The 17,667-nt window shown below is 39.8% G+C and overlaps 1 pseudogene; it reads right to left on the minus strand.

The window, feature by feature from the left end:
- Nucleotides 1–17,118: 17,118 nt before the first annotated feature.
- On the minus strand, nucleotides 17,119–17,357 carry LOC102478731 (cyclin-dependent kinases regulatory subunit 1 pseudogene; annotated as a pseudogene).
- Nucleotides 17,358–17,667: the final 310 nt, after the last annotated feature.

Raw genomic sequence — 17,667 nt, forward strand, 5'->3', positions numbered from 1 at the left:
AAATGGTAAAGTTATAAAATCCTAAACAATAAGATTGTGTGTGTGTGTGTGTGTGTGTGTGTGTGTGCAAGTTAAATAATATAAATAACATCTGGCCATATCATGATTAAAACAAAAAATTACAAAACAGTCTCTCACACCTGGAATGTAAAACTGACCTACCAAACACATTTTTTAAGTGCCCTGGTGCTATAGTGCAGAGCTCACGCAGAGCTCTGCAGGGCTGGAAGTCACATGGAAGACCAGAATTTGGTTCCCGCATAGCAGCTGTATAAACTGGGTGTGCACGTGTGTGCTCTGGATCCTGGCTGGCTGGGGGTCTGGGAGGATTGAGCGTGATGCTCTTTTGACTGTGCTTGTCTCTTTTTCTGTCTCACGTGCAAATATGCAAATAAACTAAAAACTAAATCAACAGGGGCTAGCAGATGGTGTGGTGATTAAGGGGTTGGACTCTCACATGGCCGACCGCAGTTCCAGCTCCAGACCCTCCAGCTTGAAAATCACTCCAGGCATGTATGCCTGCATGTCCAAAATTCCAATAGGATGATAAGGAGAAGGGATTGTTGTGTGGTCATCCTTCCTGGGGCTGATGCTCACTTTCCCTCTCACTGTCTCTTCAGTGAACACACGTGCTATAGGGCAAAAATCCTAAAAATAAATAAATCAACAAAACCAGTTACCTGGTATAAGGGTTCTCCAGAGAAATAACCAGTTTTTCGTGTGTGTGCATGCGTGTAGAAAGATTTGTTAGGTTCTGACTCTGATGATTAAGTGGCAAGACCCCACATAGCCAGACACAGTTTGAATCCTGGTCCTAGAAGCTTGAAAAGCACATTGAGAGGGGCCAGCAGATAGCATAGGGGTTATGTCTCTGGACTCCCACATGGTTGACTGTGAATTCCCAGACCCGGTGGCTTGAAACTCATGCTGGCTGCATGTGCGTCCATGGCCAAGATCTCAGGAGGAGAATGATGGAGAAGGAACTGTGGCATTGGTCAACCCCCTTGGGGGTTGATTTCTCCCTTCCACTGTCTGTCTGTCTCTCTAGCGAGCACATGCACCCTAAGGCAAAAACCTCTTAAAAGGAAAAAGAAAAGCACATCAGGAGCAAGTGCAAGTTTGCCCAAAATTCCAAGGGAATGGAGAAGTACAAGAGATGGGCTTGCAGTGTTGAGGCAGGGGAAAGCTAGCAAATGGAGGTGGGTAAGGGGGCTGGAGCATCTTCCCATGTGGCTAGATAGAAAAACCCTTATGTGAATTAGAAAAATTAACGTGGTTAAAAATTGCCTACTACCCAAAGACATCTACAGATTCAGTGCAATTCCTATCAAAATATCAGTGGCATTTTTCACAGAAATAGGAAAAACAATTTTGAAGTCTCTATGGGACCAAAGTAGTCTCTGAATATTCAAACCAAATTCAAGAGAAGCTGGAGGTATCACATTCCCTGATTTCAAACTATTACAAAGCTATAATAATAAAGTGTTCTACTGCATAAAAACAGACATTTAGAACACTGATTTTGTGTGTGTGTGTGTAACACTAAAAACACTAGCAACGGGACCAGCATTTAGCGTAATGGCTATATGTCGCTGGACTCCCCAAGTAGTCGACCGCGGTTCGCGTCCCGGACCCAGTGGCTTAAAACCCACGCCGGGCACGTGTGCGTGCGTGCCCAAGATCCTGAGAGGAGAATGGAGGAGAAGGGATTGCGGCGTGGCCATCTCCCCTGGGGAGTGATTTCTCGCTTTCTGTCTCTCTGTCTGTCTGTCTGGCGAGTGCATGCGCCCTATAGTGAAAAATCTCTCTCAAAAAAAAAAACAAAAACCACTAGCAACCAAAACAGAGATAAGTAAGTAGGACTATATCAAACCAAAAAGTTTCTGCATATCAAAGGAGATAACCAACAAAAAAAAAGGCTAACTACAGAGCAGGAGAAACTATTTGCAAATCATATATCTGGTAAAAAGTTAATATCAAAATTATGTAAAGAAGTTACAATTCAATAGCAAAAGCAAAATCAGTGTGATTAAGAGATTAATAAACTACCTTGATACACATTTTCTAGACATACAAATGGCTAACAGAGATATGAAGGTGTTCAGCATCAGTAAAATGTAACTCAAACCTACAATGAAGTACCACCTCACACAGCTAGGGTGCTTTTTATCAAAAAGACAAGATGTGTTGGTAAGGGTATGGAGAAAAGGTGCAAAGCAGGTAAATTCTCTTACCTTTTATTTCAAGTTTTAGTTTACAAAATTAGTCAAGTAAAAACATAATTATTTATAGGAATTAGGAGTTAATCTCTATTTGCAGATAATAGGATTATGTATGTGAAAATCTGAAAGAACTGACAGGGACACTACTAACAATAAAATTCCAGGATGGTATTGGATTATCAAATCATAAAATGAACCTTCAAGAAGAAGATATAGATGAAACCACTTCATTTACAGTGGGAAAATAAACAGCATATCTATATGTAAGCTTTTGCTCAACAAATTGTGTGTGCGTGTGCGTGCGTGTGTGTGTGTGTAAACAAATGCAAGCACATATCATGTTCTCAGGGAGACAGTGTCCCTTAGAGTTTAAGCTTCCCTCAGTTGATTTATGACATTAAATCTTGGGGCCAGCAGGTGGTGTGGTGTGGTGGTTAAGGGCACTGATCTCCCACACGGCCAACTGAGGTTCGAGTCCCAGACCTGGCAGCTTGCTTTCTCACTTTCCCTCTTTCTCTCTCACTTTACCTCTCTGGTTAAGTTAAAATTAAATAAATAAATAAATAAAATTAAATAATTCTAAAAAATAAATTAAATCTCTTCCAAACAAGTATTGCTGTTTTTCTTTGGAGATTGACAATTATAAAATTCATTTGAAAGAGCCAATAATCAGGGTACATGAAAAGTCAGGAAGTCATCTTCCTTTATACATTAAAAACATTTTCTGGAGTTTCTTTATCCAAATTCCTTTGCCATTGTGTACAAATAGAAGCCAGACCAATATAATAGGTTAAGAAATCCATAAATAGATCTTGTATATGGCAATTCCTGTAGTTACTATCTGTATTAAATGTTGGCATCCTATTTTTTCTTTTAGTTAAAGTTGTTTTTTTTTTTTTTTAATAATTAAATCTCAGGACGGTTTGGAATTTATCCTGTGAATGGCTCCAGAAATGGAATCCGTTTTCTCTGTTTCTCCTATGGTTAACCAGTGTTCCGGTTAGTAAATCTAGAATTGAAACAGTGGGAAGGAGATGTGGTGTGGGGTAACTAGGTAATCATAATTGTGTTCTTTTTTGGTACTGTAGACAGAATAAATTCCAACTGGTTTAGAGCTCTAAATACAAAGAATGAAATATAACAATAGGAAAATGTAATTTTCTTCTAACATGGGAGTAAGGAACATTTCCTAATTATTAGTCAAATCCAGATACAATAAGAAAAATATTGAAAACTTAACCACCTTAGGAAATGAGTTTCATAGGTCCAGGCAGTGCTGCAGTGATAAAACAACCCACACAGGCGAGGTCTGGGTTTGCAGTGCAGCAGCCTCCTTGAGCACTCTGGACACGAGAGTGCATGCGCTGATCTGGGCCAACTGAGTGGGGCAAGGTAGAGCAAAAGGAGCCTGTCGGGACTCTCTCTCTTTTTCTTTCTCATGGAAAAAATAGGTGAGCTAAAAAACTATTGCACTGAAATAAATAAAACTTTTTAAATATTTTATTTAACTTTATTTATTTATTTATATATATACATATTTTATTTTACCAGAGAGGGACAGAGCGAGCAAGAAAGAGAGGAAAAGTGAGAAATCAAGCCGCTAGTTTTAAGACTCGAACTGCAGTCAGCCATGTGGGAGTCGAGCACCCCTAACCACCACACCACCTGCCAGCCCCAACAATTAAATTAAAAACTAATAATAACACAAATTAGTAATTAGTAAAAGTATTTGAAAATAAAATGATTAGTTGAAAGAGTTACTATCCTGGGCCAGCCAGTGGCGTGAGGGTTAAAGCTACTGGATCCCACATGGTGAGTAGCGTGGTTCAAGTACTGAACCCAGCAGCTTGAAAACCATGGCAGGTACATGAGCATGCCATGCCCGAGATCACAAAAGGGAAAACAAGGGATCGTGGCCTGACTCCCTGTTTGGAGTGCATTCTCGCTTCCCCTCTGTCTCTGCATCTCCGTCCTCTCCGGCAAGCACAAGCACCATCGAACAAACTTTTTAAGACTATTCCCAATATATATATATATGAACAATTTATAGAAAAAATGCAAATAGCCTATATATATATATGAAAATATTCACAACTCTCTCATAATGAGAGAATATGCTATTTAAAACTGAATTGAGATACTGTTTCTTACCAGTCAAATTGGAAGAAAAAAAAAAAAGTTTCACGTTGTGCGTTGATGAGGCTCAGAAAATACCGGCCCTGTCATGAAGAGCCATGGGGCCGTAAACTGAGGAACATTCCTGTTGGAGAATTCGGCAATACTCTGGGCTTGTCCTCGGACCTGCAGCCTCACTTCCAGGAGTCCATCTCAAAAACTATGGCACAGATATCCAACGGCTTATATGTAGTGGTGTTGGTGGCAGCACTTCCGGGAACAGCAAGAGACTGTCAGCAGCCAGTTAGCATACTCTGTCTCTCAGTTTAAAATTCACCCTTCTATACCTGATGGGTTTGTATCCTGGGATTTTGGCAAAATTTAATTTTGCTTGTGGTTTCTTTAGTGTCCTCCTATTGTGGGCACTATGGAGAAATTGGAGCAGGACCCGCAGATGGCGTAATGATTATGTCACTGGACTCCCACGTAGTCGGTCGCATTTCAAGTCCTGGACCTGCAGACTTGAAACTCACCCAGCTGTGATCCCAAGAAGAGAAGAAAGGAGAAGGGATTGCGACAACGTGATCATCTCCCCTGGGGAGTGATTTCTTGCTTTCTGTTTTTGTCTCTCCAGCAACCACAGGAATCCTATATCAAAATTCTCTCTCAAAGAAAAAATAAAATAAAATAAAAGGGAGCAGCAGTTAATGTAACAACTATGTCGCTGGACTCCCATGTAGTCGACCGTGGTTCGTGTCCCGGACCCGGTGGCTTAAAACTCATGCCGGGCGCGTGTGCGTGCGTGCCCAAGATCCCGAGAGGAGAACAGAGAAGAGATTGTGGCATGGCCATCCCCCCGGGGGGTGATTTCTCACTTTCTGTCTCTCTGTCTCTGTCTGTCTGGCGAGCACACGCGCCCTATAGCAAAAACAAAAAACAAAAAACTCTTAAAAAACAAAAATTAAAAAGAAAAGTTGGAAAGGGCCCAGCAAGTGGCATGGTGGTTAGGGGCGCTGGACTCCCACATGGTGGATCACATTCGAGTCCTCGACCTGGCGGCTTGCTTTCTCACTTTACCTCTCTCTCGCTCTCTCACATACACACTCTACCCTCTCCGGCCAGATTAAAATAAATGAATAAATAAATAAAATTAAATTAAATAATTCCTTAAATAAAAAAAAAAAAATGAGAGCACATTGGCACTCCCGGGGCAGAGACGTGATCCTAGCATTCCTGTTGAGTTTCCAGCCCTGTGAGTGTCACAACAGTAACAGTTCACCAACACCCTGAAACTGTCCCCGCCGATTTAAACACCACCTGTATCACGTACGGAATGCTCCTGTCTGGAGCTTGGCATGTTGATTATACAACTTATCTGGAAGAACAAACAACATCCAGGGAGACTTGGACTTTTAATGAGTAGTGCTGGGCTAACTGGCTAATCATAGGAAAAAACAGACAAAACTGATTCCACGTTCATCACCACTTACAGGATTCATTCTGAATTATTCTGAGATTGAACTTTTTTTTTTTTTAAGTTTGCCAAAGGATATGTGTTCTTGCCAGAGAGAGAGAAAAAGAGAGAAGCAAGAAAACACCCCTCCTATAAGCCACGTTCACACTACAGCTTTTCCCCTCTGTGTCTGCCTCCTGCCAGGATTTTGGGCATGCGCACATGTGTGCCTTGTGCATCTCTCAAGTCCCCAGGTCCAGGACTCAAACACCACGGACACAGCAAAATAAAGACTGTGGGAAACTTTTCAATGAATACTCAGTTCCTCCACGAACAAATAGCAGAGAAAGGAGAAGAGGGAGTGGGAGCATATACATTGAGTGAGACTAGGGATAGTAAAATTCCAATGTATGGATCTTTCTTGTGGCTCATTAGATTTAAAATGTGTGTAAATGTAATTCTAATATTTTGATTATGTCAATGATAAAAGAATTCAACTTTTAGAAATACACAGTGACATGTTTATAAAGTAATTGCTACCTAGAATTTACTTCAAAATTATTCTGTGTATACATTTTAGGGGAGAGCAGGTATAAATGAAACAAGCTGGCCTTTGGTAGACAACTATTAAAGCATAGAATTAAATGCATGGGTGTTTATTTCCTCATTCTGTTTTTGTATTGTATCTAGTATTTGAAAGTTACCATGATAAAAATAAATATATTTAACCCCAGTTAGAATGCCTAGGATAAAAAACAAACAAACAAACAAACAAAAAAAAAACAGCAAGTGCTGGTGAGACTGTAGTGAAAAGGGAGCCCCCTCACACTGTTGGTGGGAATGAATGCAAATCAGTAGAGCCTCTGTGGAAAACAATATGGAGGGGCCTCAGAGACTTCATATAGATCTACCGTATGAGCCAGTAATCTCACTCCTTGGTATTTACCCAAAGGATAGGAGAACACTCAGATGGAAAAACACTTGCATATCCACGTTTATTGCAGCATTATTCACAATTACTAAAACATGGAACCAACAGAAGTTGATAACTGGGTTGAACAACTGGCATATGTAAACTATGAAGTATTACTCAGCTATAAGAAACACTAAGACATTGGATTCAAAGTGGATGAATATAGAAGACTTACTGTTGAGTGAAGTGAGCCAGGCATTGATAGATACACACTGTGGGGACAGCAGGTGTAGTGGTTAAGGTGTGATTAAGGGGTGGTTAACTATGTCAACCACAATTCAAATTCCAGACCTAACAGCTTGAAGATCATGCTGGGCATGTGCCCATGTGTGTACATGCCCAAAATCCCAAAAGGAGACTGGAGAATAAGGAATCGCAGTGTGGCCATCCCTTCTGTGGGTGATTTCTTACTTTCCCTCTGTCTGTGTCTCTCTAGTGAGTGCACACACCTTATGGCAAAACCTTAAAGAAAGAAAACCAAAAAAGATACACACTGGATATCCTCACCCAATTTCTACAGAATATCTGCTCTCTATAACAGAAATGGAAATATCTGAAGATATGATAGTAGAGAGGATAAGTGTAGATACCAGAGACTCCAAGGGAGGAGAGTGGCTGGGTAGAGAGTGGGTGGAAGAGGGTGGGTGTGAGGTGCAAAGGGAAGAAACATTTAACAGACAAAAAATATGTAAAATTTTCTGTTAAAAATAGATTGTATGCAAGATGATGGGGACTTTATATAAAATGTGAAGGTAATCTGAAAATAAAAATATATTAAATACATTCTCTCTCTCTCTATATATATATACATACACACATATATAGTATATTTTGCTGATATTTCTGAAAATTAATAATAATAACATGCCTTTAATTTGAATTCTGTGATATTTTGGTTCCCATATATAAGCATTAAATGCATTTTTCTTTAATCTTTCCAATAAACCTGTGATGAACGTATATTTTTTCACAATATTTTATTTTGAACTCCTTATTCTTTCAACTATCAGCTTCTCTGCAATTATATATAATTAGTGGTACAATATATTTTCAGTTGAAAGTTGGTCAGTGCTTGCTAAGTCCTTTTAATATTGATTTTTAATAATTATGAAATAATAATGGTTAATGTTTATTATCACTATGTGCCAGGACTATGTATATTTTTACCTAGTACTCTCACATACTCAATAAAGTAGAACAACTAATAGTGTTGTTTCAAAGATGAGGAAATTGAAGCATGTCAAGGTTAGATAACTTCCTGACAGTTGCATAATTTGTTAATCTATCATAAGTGGTAGAGTTGGGATTTGAACCCAGATAGTCCTGTGCAAGAGCTTATATTCATAACTTTGTACTGCCTTTCCAAAATTAAAGCCTAACTAAAAGGATTAATTTAGCATTTTAGCTCTCCAACACAACCCAGTTTCATCTCCAACCTCCTGGTGAAACTGGGGACCCTGAGGCAGGGCCAGTCACTGGCCACAGCCCAGCTCTGAATCCCAGAACTCCCCTTCTCTGTAAAGAAGGCAGTTTTTTTGTTTTGTTCTGTTTTCTTTTCTTTTTTCCTCTTTATCTCCTTCTTTCCTTTGTTAATCTCTTCTTCCTTAACCCACAGGCAGCTTCCACCTCTCTAACAGAACCCAGTTTCATCTCCAACCCCCTGCTGAAATTTTTATTCTTTATATTCTTTTTGTTTCCCACTTATATTGTCATTTCTTCCTCATTGTTCATCCTTCTGAAGGGACAAGACAGGTCTATAATCACACTTTTAAAATGCCCTAGTCTGTGAGGCTCCCTTGGATCCTCCTCTTACTGAACCACCTGCGAAAAAGGAGATCCTGTTCTTCAGACACCTGAATAGAAGGCTCCTCTTGTGGAGAGCACATTGCCAAACAAGCAGAAGAGAGACTTTGGCACACAACTGACCACAGCAAAAGGGAAGCACACTTGTTCCAAGTCAAAGAAACATTCTCCAAAAAGGTATCCAAAAGTGAATACATCTCCCAATGACTAGAAGTAGAAGACAAGCCTCAAGTCTGAATAAGCCAGGAAATATGTCTACATCAAAAGAACACAATAACTCCCTTCTGTCTCTTGAAAAAAACAGAGGAAGTAACCAAAATGTCAGAGAAAGAATTTAGAACATTCATGGTGACAAAACTCTATGAGCTGGAACAGAAAAGAAACATCGAACTACAAGAGATTAGGAAGTCCTTCCACAATATGAAAGAAGAAATGAACACTAAAAAAAAAATCTGATGGAACTATTAGAGATGAAGTCTATAATACAGAAAATCAAAAACTCTCTAGAAAGTATTAAAAGTCAACTAGATCATGCTGAAGATCGAATCTCTGATGTAGAAGATGAAAACCCTGACCTAGAAAAAAACACCAAAAAGATAGCAAAAATAACAAAAAAGAAATGAGGATAATATATGCAAAATACTAGAGTCTATTAAATGTCCAAACATTTAAATAATTGGTATCCCAGAATTTTAAGAAACTGATAAGGGCATGGAAAATCTATTCCATGAAACCCTGGAAGAAAACTTCCCAAGTCTAGAGAAACACTCACACATCCAGACCCAAGAAATACAAAAGACCCCAAATAGAATCAACCCAAGAAGATCTTCCCCAAGACACATCTTAGCTAGACTGGCCAAGACCACAGACAAAGACATGATACTAAAATTGACAAGAGGAAAACGACAAGTGAGGTCATCCCATCAAGCTAACACCAGACCTTTCGATGGAAACAATGCAAGCAAGGAAAGAATGGGAAGATGTATTGAAAGTGCTAAGAGAGAAACAACTTCTACCAAGATTATTGTATCCTGCAAGATTATCCTTCATATTGGAAAAAACGATTAAAATCTTCTCAAACAAACAAAACCTGAAAGACTTTGCCAACACCAGACCAGCTCTTCGAGAAACTCTGAACAGAGTGCTGTTCCAGGAAAACTAAACAATGAATAGCCAGGGATAAGAGAATGAAATATAACCAAGAGAATGGCCAACTTAAAGGTAGGGTCAAGTCTGGAAATATTGATAATAATGTTGAATGTTAATGGATTAAATTCTCAAATCAAGAGACAGACTGTCTGAATGGATAAGGAAACAGAAACCCTCTATCTGTTGCCTACAAGAAACACATCTCATGGATAAAGACATACGTAACCTAAAAGTGAAGAGCTGGAAAAAGATATTCCATGCAAATGGGAACCAAAAAAGAGCTGGAGTCACGATACTAATTTCTGACAAAACAGACTTTAAAACCAAAACTGTTTGAAGAGACAAAGAGGGCACTATATTGTAATAAAAGAGTTAATCCATCAAGAAGATATAACGCTTATAAATATCTATGCACCTAATCCAGGAGCACCCAAATACGTGAAGGAAAGACTGCTAGATCTAAAAGGAGAGATAGACTTCAACACACTAATTGTTGGAGACTTCAAGATCCCACTCTCTCCTCTGGACAGATCATCTGGACAAAAACTAAGTAAAGAGATAAAGGATCTAAATGATACCATAAATCAAATGAACTTAATAGACATCTATGGGCTTTTCACCCCCAAACCAAGAGATACATGGTTTTTTCAAACCCACATGGAACTTTTTCGAAGATTGACCACATGGTAGAGCAAAAAAAAGGCAAGTCTCTACAGATTCAAGGGCCCAGCATCTTCTCCAACCATGATGGAATTAAACTTTATTTTAATTTCAAGAGAAATCCTCAAAGACACACAAATACATAGAAACTAAATAATCTGCTCCTGAATGACTTCACAACTACTGAAGAAATAAAGACTGAAATCAAAAGATTCACGGAAGCCAATGGCAATGAGGACGTGAGTCCGCATAATCTTTGGGACACTGAGAAATCAGTCATAAGAGGGAAGTTCATAATAATTGTGCACATAAGAAGAAGATGGAAAGAAGGCAAATTGACCACCTAACATCATGCTTCAGAGAATTGGAAAAGTAACAGCAAAAAAAATCCACAAAGAAATGGGTCATTATTTGTTGAGGTATAACATTATAGTATTGTCAACTGGACCCATGCAAAATGTATACATGTTGGAATTTTCACTTCACAAGCTAAGTAACATGATTGAATGTATAAAATAAATTGAAATAATAAAAAAGGATGAAAAAAATTAGCATTTTAACCATGCTTGGATAAGTTGCATGATTTGAGAATCACCTTTCTATTCAGAATCTATTTAAGACATTTTTCTCATGCTAGACATGTAAATTCCTTCATTACTATTAGAAATGATACTGTATTCAACAATCTTAAATACAAATTTCAATTCTTCACTTTTAGTATTTCTAGGTAGAGTCTACCGACTATTAGGTATTACTTGTATCAAACTTTTAATATATATTGTCAAAATACTTTCTGGAAAAGTTCTGTCAGATTCTGAACTTAAAATTCCAAATTTCCTGGGAACCAGCAGTAATGGCTATGTCACTGGACTTCCACGTAGTCAACCGCGGTTCGCGTCCCGGACCGGGGGGCTTAAAATTCACGCCGGGCGTATGTGCGTGCGTGCCCAAGATCCCGAGAGGAGAATGGAGGAGAAGGGATTGTGGCGTGACCATCCCCCCTGGGGGGTGATTTCTTACTTTCTGTCTCTCTGTCTCTGTCTGTCTGGCAAGTGCACGTGCCCTATAGCAAAAATCTCTCCAAAAAAAGAAAAGAAAATCCAAATTTCCTCTCAATCTTTAACTCATATAGAGTCCATATTTCACTATAGAAATTCAACAACAACAAAATAAATCATTCCAGTTAATAAATTAGGAGTTCCCTTTCCATTTCTATGTTCACTATTCAGAATTAGCATGAGTTAAAGAAAGTGTGAATTTAGAAATCTGACTTTTCTCTAGAAATCTGGTTATTGTGAGAAGGAACATTTTGGAACACATTGTTTTCCTGCTATGTCAACATGATTATTAATCTGTAACAAAGTAATGTAAATGCATGGTTTAAAAACTCAAGCAGTGTAGAAATTTTTAAAATATAAAACAATAGTTCCCCATTACACTTCCTTTTGTGTTTGGTTTCTCTTTCACTAGACCCATTTTATGGTTTTCTAATTGGTTTCCTGTTATGAATTGTTCTTGTATTTGTATGTCATATAATTAAATCATTATTTTTTTAAGACATTTCAGCTATTGCTTGTGCATGTCTTTTAAAAAAAAATGTTGAGATATTTTTGCTATAGGGTGAGTGTGTTCACTAAAGGGACAGAGAGAGACAGAGACAAAAAGCAAGAAATCCCCTCCCAGGGGGATGACCATGCCACAGTCCCTTTTCTTCCATTCTCTTGGGATTTTGGGCACACACGCACACACGCCTGGTGTGAGTTTTAAGCCTCCAGGTCTGGGACTTGAACCGCAGTTGACTATGTGAGAGTCCAGCAACGTAACCATTACATCACCTCCTGGTCCTCCCATTGATGTCTTTGTATGATAGGTGGATTTTAAGCGGTTTCTTTCTACAACAACCTGTTATTGTTTTGGAATTGCAATAATTTTTCAAACTTCTGTGAGACTGTGGGTCAAAATCCTCTTTTTTTTTTTTTTTTTTTTTTTAGTTCTCTTCAATTCCTTGAAAATTGTGCTGTTGTGTCATTTTCAAATCTGTTCGTGCTGATTTTTCTCTTGCCGCAGGTTTTTCTTTAATTTCTAGCAATTCTTGCTTATGCTTCCATATTGAGAATGACTGGCAATGCCAGATTTACAGATGGAGTTTGTCAACCCGCAGACTTTACTTTAGAATAAGGGAACAGAGAACGGGAATTTCCCTAAACAGCAGAAAGGCAACAATTCTGCCTCGGGGGAAATACCAGCTGTCTCCCTCTGTCCCAAGACCCTTCCACTTCCTTAGACAGGACTCGTTCCCTGCACCCCGGCACGACTGGGTCTGGTCGCACAGCAGGGGTAGATGGAACTACATGGGCCCCAAAGGAAACGAAGCCAGGGCTGCTGCTTCTGGACTGGAGCTCTCTGTTTCTCAGCCTGTCTCCCTTAGAAAGTCTAGGATGGGTTTCCTCATCAGTTTCTCCACCTTCATTACTGAATTTTTACAAATTCTGTTGGCTGAAAGCCCGTGTTCCTCTTTGTGTGCTGGGTTTATTGGCCCATTTTACTCTTTATTGTCCCTTTATGGGGATCTTGAGGTAAGAATAAAAACTTGTATTTATTTTGTTACCCTGAACCAGAAGCCACAACTTACTTTTTAAAGTAGATTTTATCTCCAAAACAGAGCCAGCCAGTGGTGTGGTGATTAAGGTAACTGAGTCCCACATGGCTGACTGCATGGTTTGAGTCCTGGACCTAGTGGCTTGAAAAAACATGCTGTGGGTAGCAGCAGTTAGCGTAATGGCTATGTTGCTGGACCCCCTCGTAGTCGACTGTGGTTTGCATCCCAGACCCGGTGGCTTAAACTCACACCAGACGTGTGCATGCGTGCCCAGGATCCCGAGAGGAGAGTGGAGGAGAAGGGATTGCGACATGGCCATCCCCCCCTGGGGGGTGATTTCTTGCTTTCTGTATCTCTGTCTGTCTCTGTCTGTCTGGCAAGCGCACGTGCCCTATAGCAAAAACCTCTCCCAAAAAAAAGAAAAAATGCTGTGTGCATTTGTGCCAAAAATCCCAAAAGGAGGATGAAAGAGAAGGCATTGTGGAGTGCCCATTCCCCCTGAGGTGTAGTTTCTCACTTTCCTTCTCTCTCTCTCTCTCTCTCTGGCAAACACACGTGTACTACAGCAAAAACTGAAAAAGTAAAATAAAATATATGTACATATAATCTTTGAAGAAAATTTGTAATACTCAGAAACATCTGAAAAAGAAAATGCCCAACAACAATGGTCTTATCATTGGTGATAGTGATGTTTTACTTTATCGCCCCCCGTGTTACATCTTTTTTATTTCTATACTGATAGCTCTAGCACACTCTTGATCACCCCACCTCGATCACAACATTGCATATTAGAAGTTTTCCACGTGAATCATAATTACTCATAAATTAACTTTCAAGGAAACATAATTCTGTTTTATGCATGAGTATGCCATAATATAATTTACTGTTCCGTTATCTGTACATTTAAAATGTTTCCTCCCTATTGCTATTGGAAATAATTCTACAATGAGAATTCAGTACACGAGGGAACCAGCAGTTAGCGTAATGGCTATGTCGCTGGACTCCCACGTAGTCAACCGTGATTTGTGTCCCGGACCTGGTGGCTTAAAACTCACGCCAGGCGCATGTGCGTGTGTGCCCAAGATCCTGAGCGGAGAATGGAGAAGAAGGGGATGAGGCGTGGCCATCCCCCTGGGGGGGGTGATTTCTCGCTGCTCTCTGTCTCTATGTCTCTCTCTGTCTGGTGAGTGCACGCGCCGTGTAGCGAAAAACCTCTCAAAAAAAAAAATTCAGTACACGAATCTTTCTGTGTGTCTCAATATTTGGGGGTATTTTATCTTACAAGTAAAATTTCTGAATTACAGAACTTTTATATTATCTTAATTACTTTTTTCTTTCATTATTAACAAAGTTAAAGCTTTTTTTTTTTTTTTTTGAGAGGTTTTTGCTATAGGGTGCATGCGCTCGCCAGAAAGACAGAGGGAGAGACAGAGAGATAGAAGCGAGAAATCACCCTTTCCTTGGGGGGAGGGCCACACTGCAATCCCTTCTCCTCCATTCTCCTTGGGATCTTAGGCATGCATGTACATGGGCCTGGCACGAGTTTAAGTCCTCAGGTGTGGGACTCAAATTGTGGTCAACTACGTGGGAACCCAGCGATGTAGCCATTACGCCATCTGCTGGTCCCAAAGCTTTTGGTTTTTGATTGGTTATTTCTGTGTCTTCTTTCATGAATTAGCTTCTTGGATTCTTTTGCCATTGTAATATCTAATAGTGTTTTGTTAGAATTTTATAACAAAGAAGAATGTGTTACCTATTGAAAATACCTATTTATACCAAGAGTTTTATTTTAGAAATTTTCTAGTGAAAAGTCTGACTGAGACGTCCACTCAGTTCCTAAATGTTCTGTGGATATTGTCATCATCTGCAGGTGGGTGTGCGTGTTGCCAACACTTTAATGGTGAATCTGAATTAAGCAGCCCATACTTGTTATACTGCTTGTTGGAAGGCTTGATGCATTTCGGAGAGGAAAACATAGACAAAAATTTCTTGACTTTCCTGACAATACAGTAGTTAAAATTTCTGGCCAAGAAAAACAATTGGGAGCCAGTCGCAAAGAATGCAAAGAAATGCAGCATCCGGCCGCATCCGCTGAGGGCCTCACTCCCTGGACATTTGGTGAGTGGCTGAGGCAGGGGGCTCTGGGCACGCAGAGCCTGCAGGACCAGCGGGCGCTGCAGCCTTCTCTGTCTTTCCCACAGTTTGGTAAGGAAGTAAGACAGATCGGAAACGCTCCCCGTGTTTTAGTTTTTCTGTATTGCCAAAAAGAATCTTATCCATAACACTCCTCTGTGGTGACGTTGTCAGTATTTACTAGTTGGTGCTTTCGAAAATGGTCCAAAGTCTTCAAACTAGAGTTGGTTAGATACAAGAAGTTCTTCCTAAGGGATTCGCAGTAACGGAAAGGTTATTCAATTCACGTTCCAGGCAGATACAAATGCAAAGATGACTGTTTCTTTAAATAGCAGGTAGTGTGGTGGTTTCTATAGCGATAGAAACAACCATGGACATATTTTACAATCACTCTCTTTTTGGCAAAAATTTTGTTTCTTTCCAAAACTTATCATTGTAAAAAGAATATAAGAATCACACTGAAATTAATCTTGGGAAAAAATAAGACATAAGATTTTTGTGAGGCACAGCTGTTGTTAATTTACGTTATATCTCTTAACTGCTAATGTATGTATTTTTGTTGGAGACTATTGAGAAGAATCCAGACTGGGGAGGAGAGCTAGTAAATTTTTAGTGAATGTGAGCTGGGAGAATTTACACATTTTAATGAGTTAAATTGGAGAGTTTTGAATTTTACACATTAAAATTTAAAAATGAAGCTAGAAATCACTCATTTTGGTTGTCTATTTAGGGTATCTAAATTGGTTACCTGAATATGTTTTGAGACCAGGGACCAGCAGATGGCATAATGGTTACGTCTCTGGATTCCCATGTAGTCGACAGTGTTTTGAGTCCAGTGCCTGGCAGCTTAAAGCTCATGCCAGGCACGTGTGCGTGCATGCCCAAAATCCCAAGAGGAGACTGAAGGAGAAGGGATTGCGGAGTGGCCATTCCTCCAGGGAGTGATTTCTTACTTTCTGTCTCTGCGTCTCTGTGTCTCTCTGGTGAACACCCACATCCTGTAGGAAAATCCTCCCTAAAAAAAAAGAAACAAGTGAAATTAAAAACAAATATTTTTTGAGACCCTACTAGGTTACAAAATACAGAATTTATGTGTGAACTTTATGTTTTGTATCTATTTTTTCCTTTGGGTAAGTTCTTCTTTTCTATATGTGAGATGTTTGGCTATAGGGGAAAGCATTTAAATCACTTTTTGGAAATAGTAACAGCTCCAAACTTTCATGGGATTAATATAGATGTTGGTGGGAAAGGGATCATCACTTGTGGGAGAAGGATTAAGAAAACTAAGACTGCATTATGAATATTAACAGCATTGGGCAGTTACAGGTCTGGCATGTAAGGCGCTTAGCTGGTGTCACTCTGTCTAAATGAATAAAAGGTTGAACAAAGTGGAAATGCCCAACTCTGTTTAGATCCACCAGATAACTGAGGTCAATGGGAAAACCGGAAATTGGAGAAACAGACAGCTACAGAGAACCACCATGTCCCAGAGCAGAAGACCGAACCAGAACCAACATGTTGCTGAAGGTCAAGTCTGAGATTTTTTATTTTTTATCATAAAACCTTCCTCTTTAATCAAGGTTTTGAACATGGAACAGATTTCTTGAATAAAATGAAAAGTTTCCAATACATTGAAATTTAAACCCACAAGTCACCATACATAAAACACCCAGTAGGAAAAAAACAAAACAAGTTTACATGATCCCTGGAACAGCCATGGTCTTAGTCTCAGATGCTTCCTCCATCCGTCAAGCATGTTCTTCTGGAGACAGATGGCACCATGACTCCTGGGGTCACACTCGGTGGCCCATAGAGCACTCCTCTAGCTGGGCTCCTGTGGTTTGGGCTCTACTCAAGAAGCAAAGCAATGACCAGCACATCCAAACGGTGTATTGAATATCCTTTAAATATCGAAGTGAGAAGCAGGAAGGCGACATGATCAGGTTATCAGAAAGATGTAGAAAGTGAGGACAGCTGTGTAGAGCTGGACACAGGCAGTGGCTTGTCGGCTTCATTTGTTGGGCTTCTTGGGCAGTGGCCTCCGGAACAGCAAGATGTGAGGTTCTGGTTCATGGGTCATGTCATGGACCCATCCCTGACTCTGCTGAACGCCAGATTCCTCCATTCAGACTCAGACATCAAATGCGTTTTAGGAACCAGCTTGGCTATGTCCTTGGGCAACACGACATGCCAATACTCAAACTCCTCCTCATCATATTTGTCCGAATAGTAAATTTGTTTGTGCAACATGACGGCTCTGCTTACAGGTCTCCAGTCTGGCTCCATCAACCTCCAAACAACTCCCAGCAGCACCAAGATTCTTGATGGGCAGGGAGATTTTTTTAAAAAATAATTATTTCATTTTATTTATTCATTCATTTATTTTTTTAATTTGACCAGAGAGACAGAGAGAGAGAAAGCAAGCCGCCAGATCCGGGACTCGACCCATGGTTGGCCATGTGGGAGTGTCCAGCTCCTTAACCACCACGCCACCTGCTCATCCTAAGTCTGAGGTTTTAAAACTCCAGGTGACCCAGGCTGGAGGAATGGGGGCCTCACT

This window comes from Tupaia chinensis, unplaced genomic scaffold (genome assembly GCF_000334495.1).
Source record: "Tupaia chinensis unplaced genomic scaffold, TupChi_1.0 Scaffold143697_1, whole genome shotgun sequence".
In the NCBI taxonomy this organism is placed as follows: domain Eukaryota; kingdom Metazoa; phylum Chordata; class Mammalia; order Scandentia; family Tupaiidae; genus Tupaia; species Tupaia belangeri.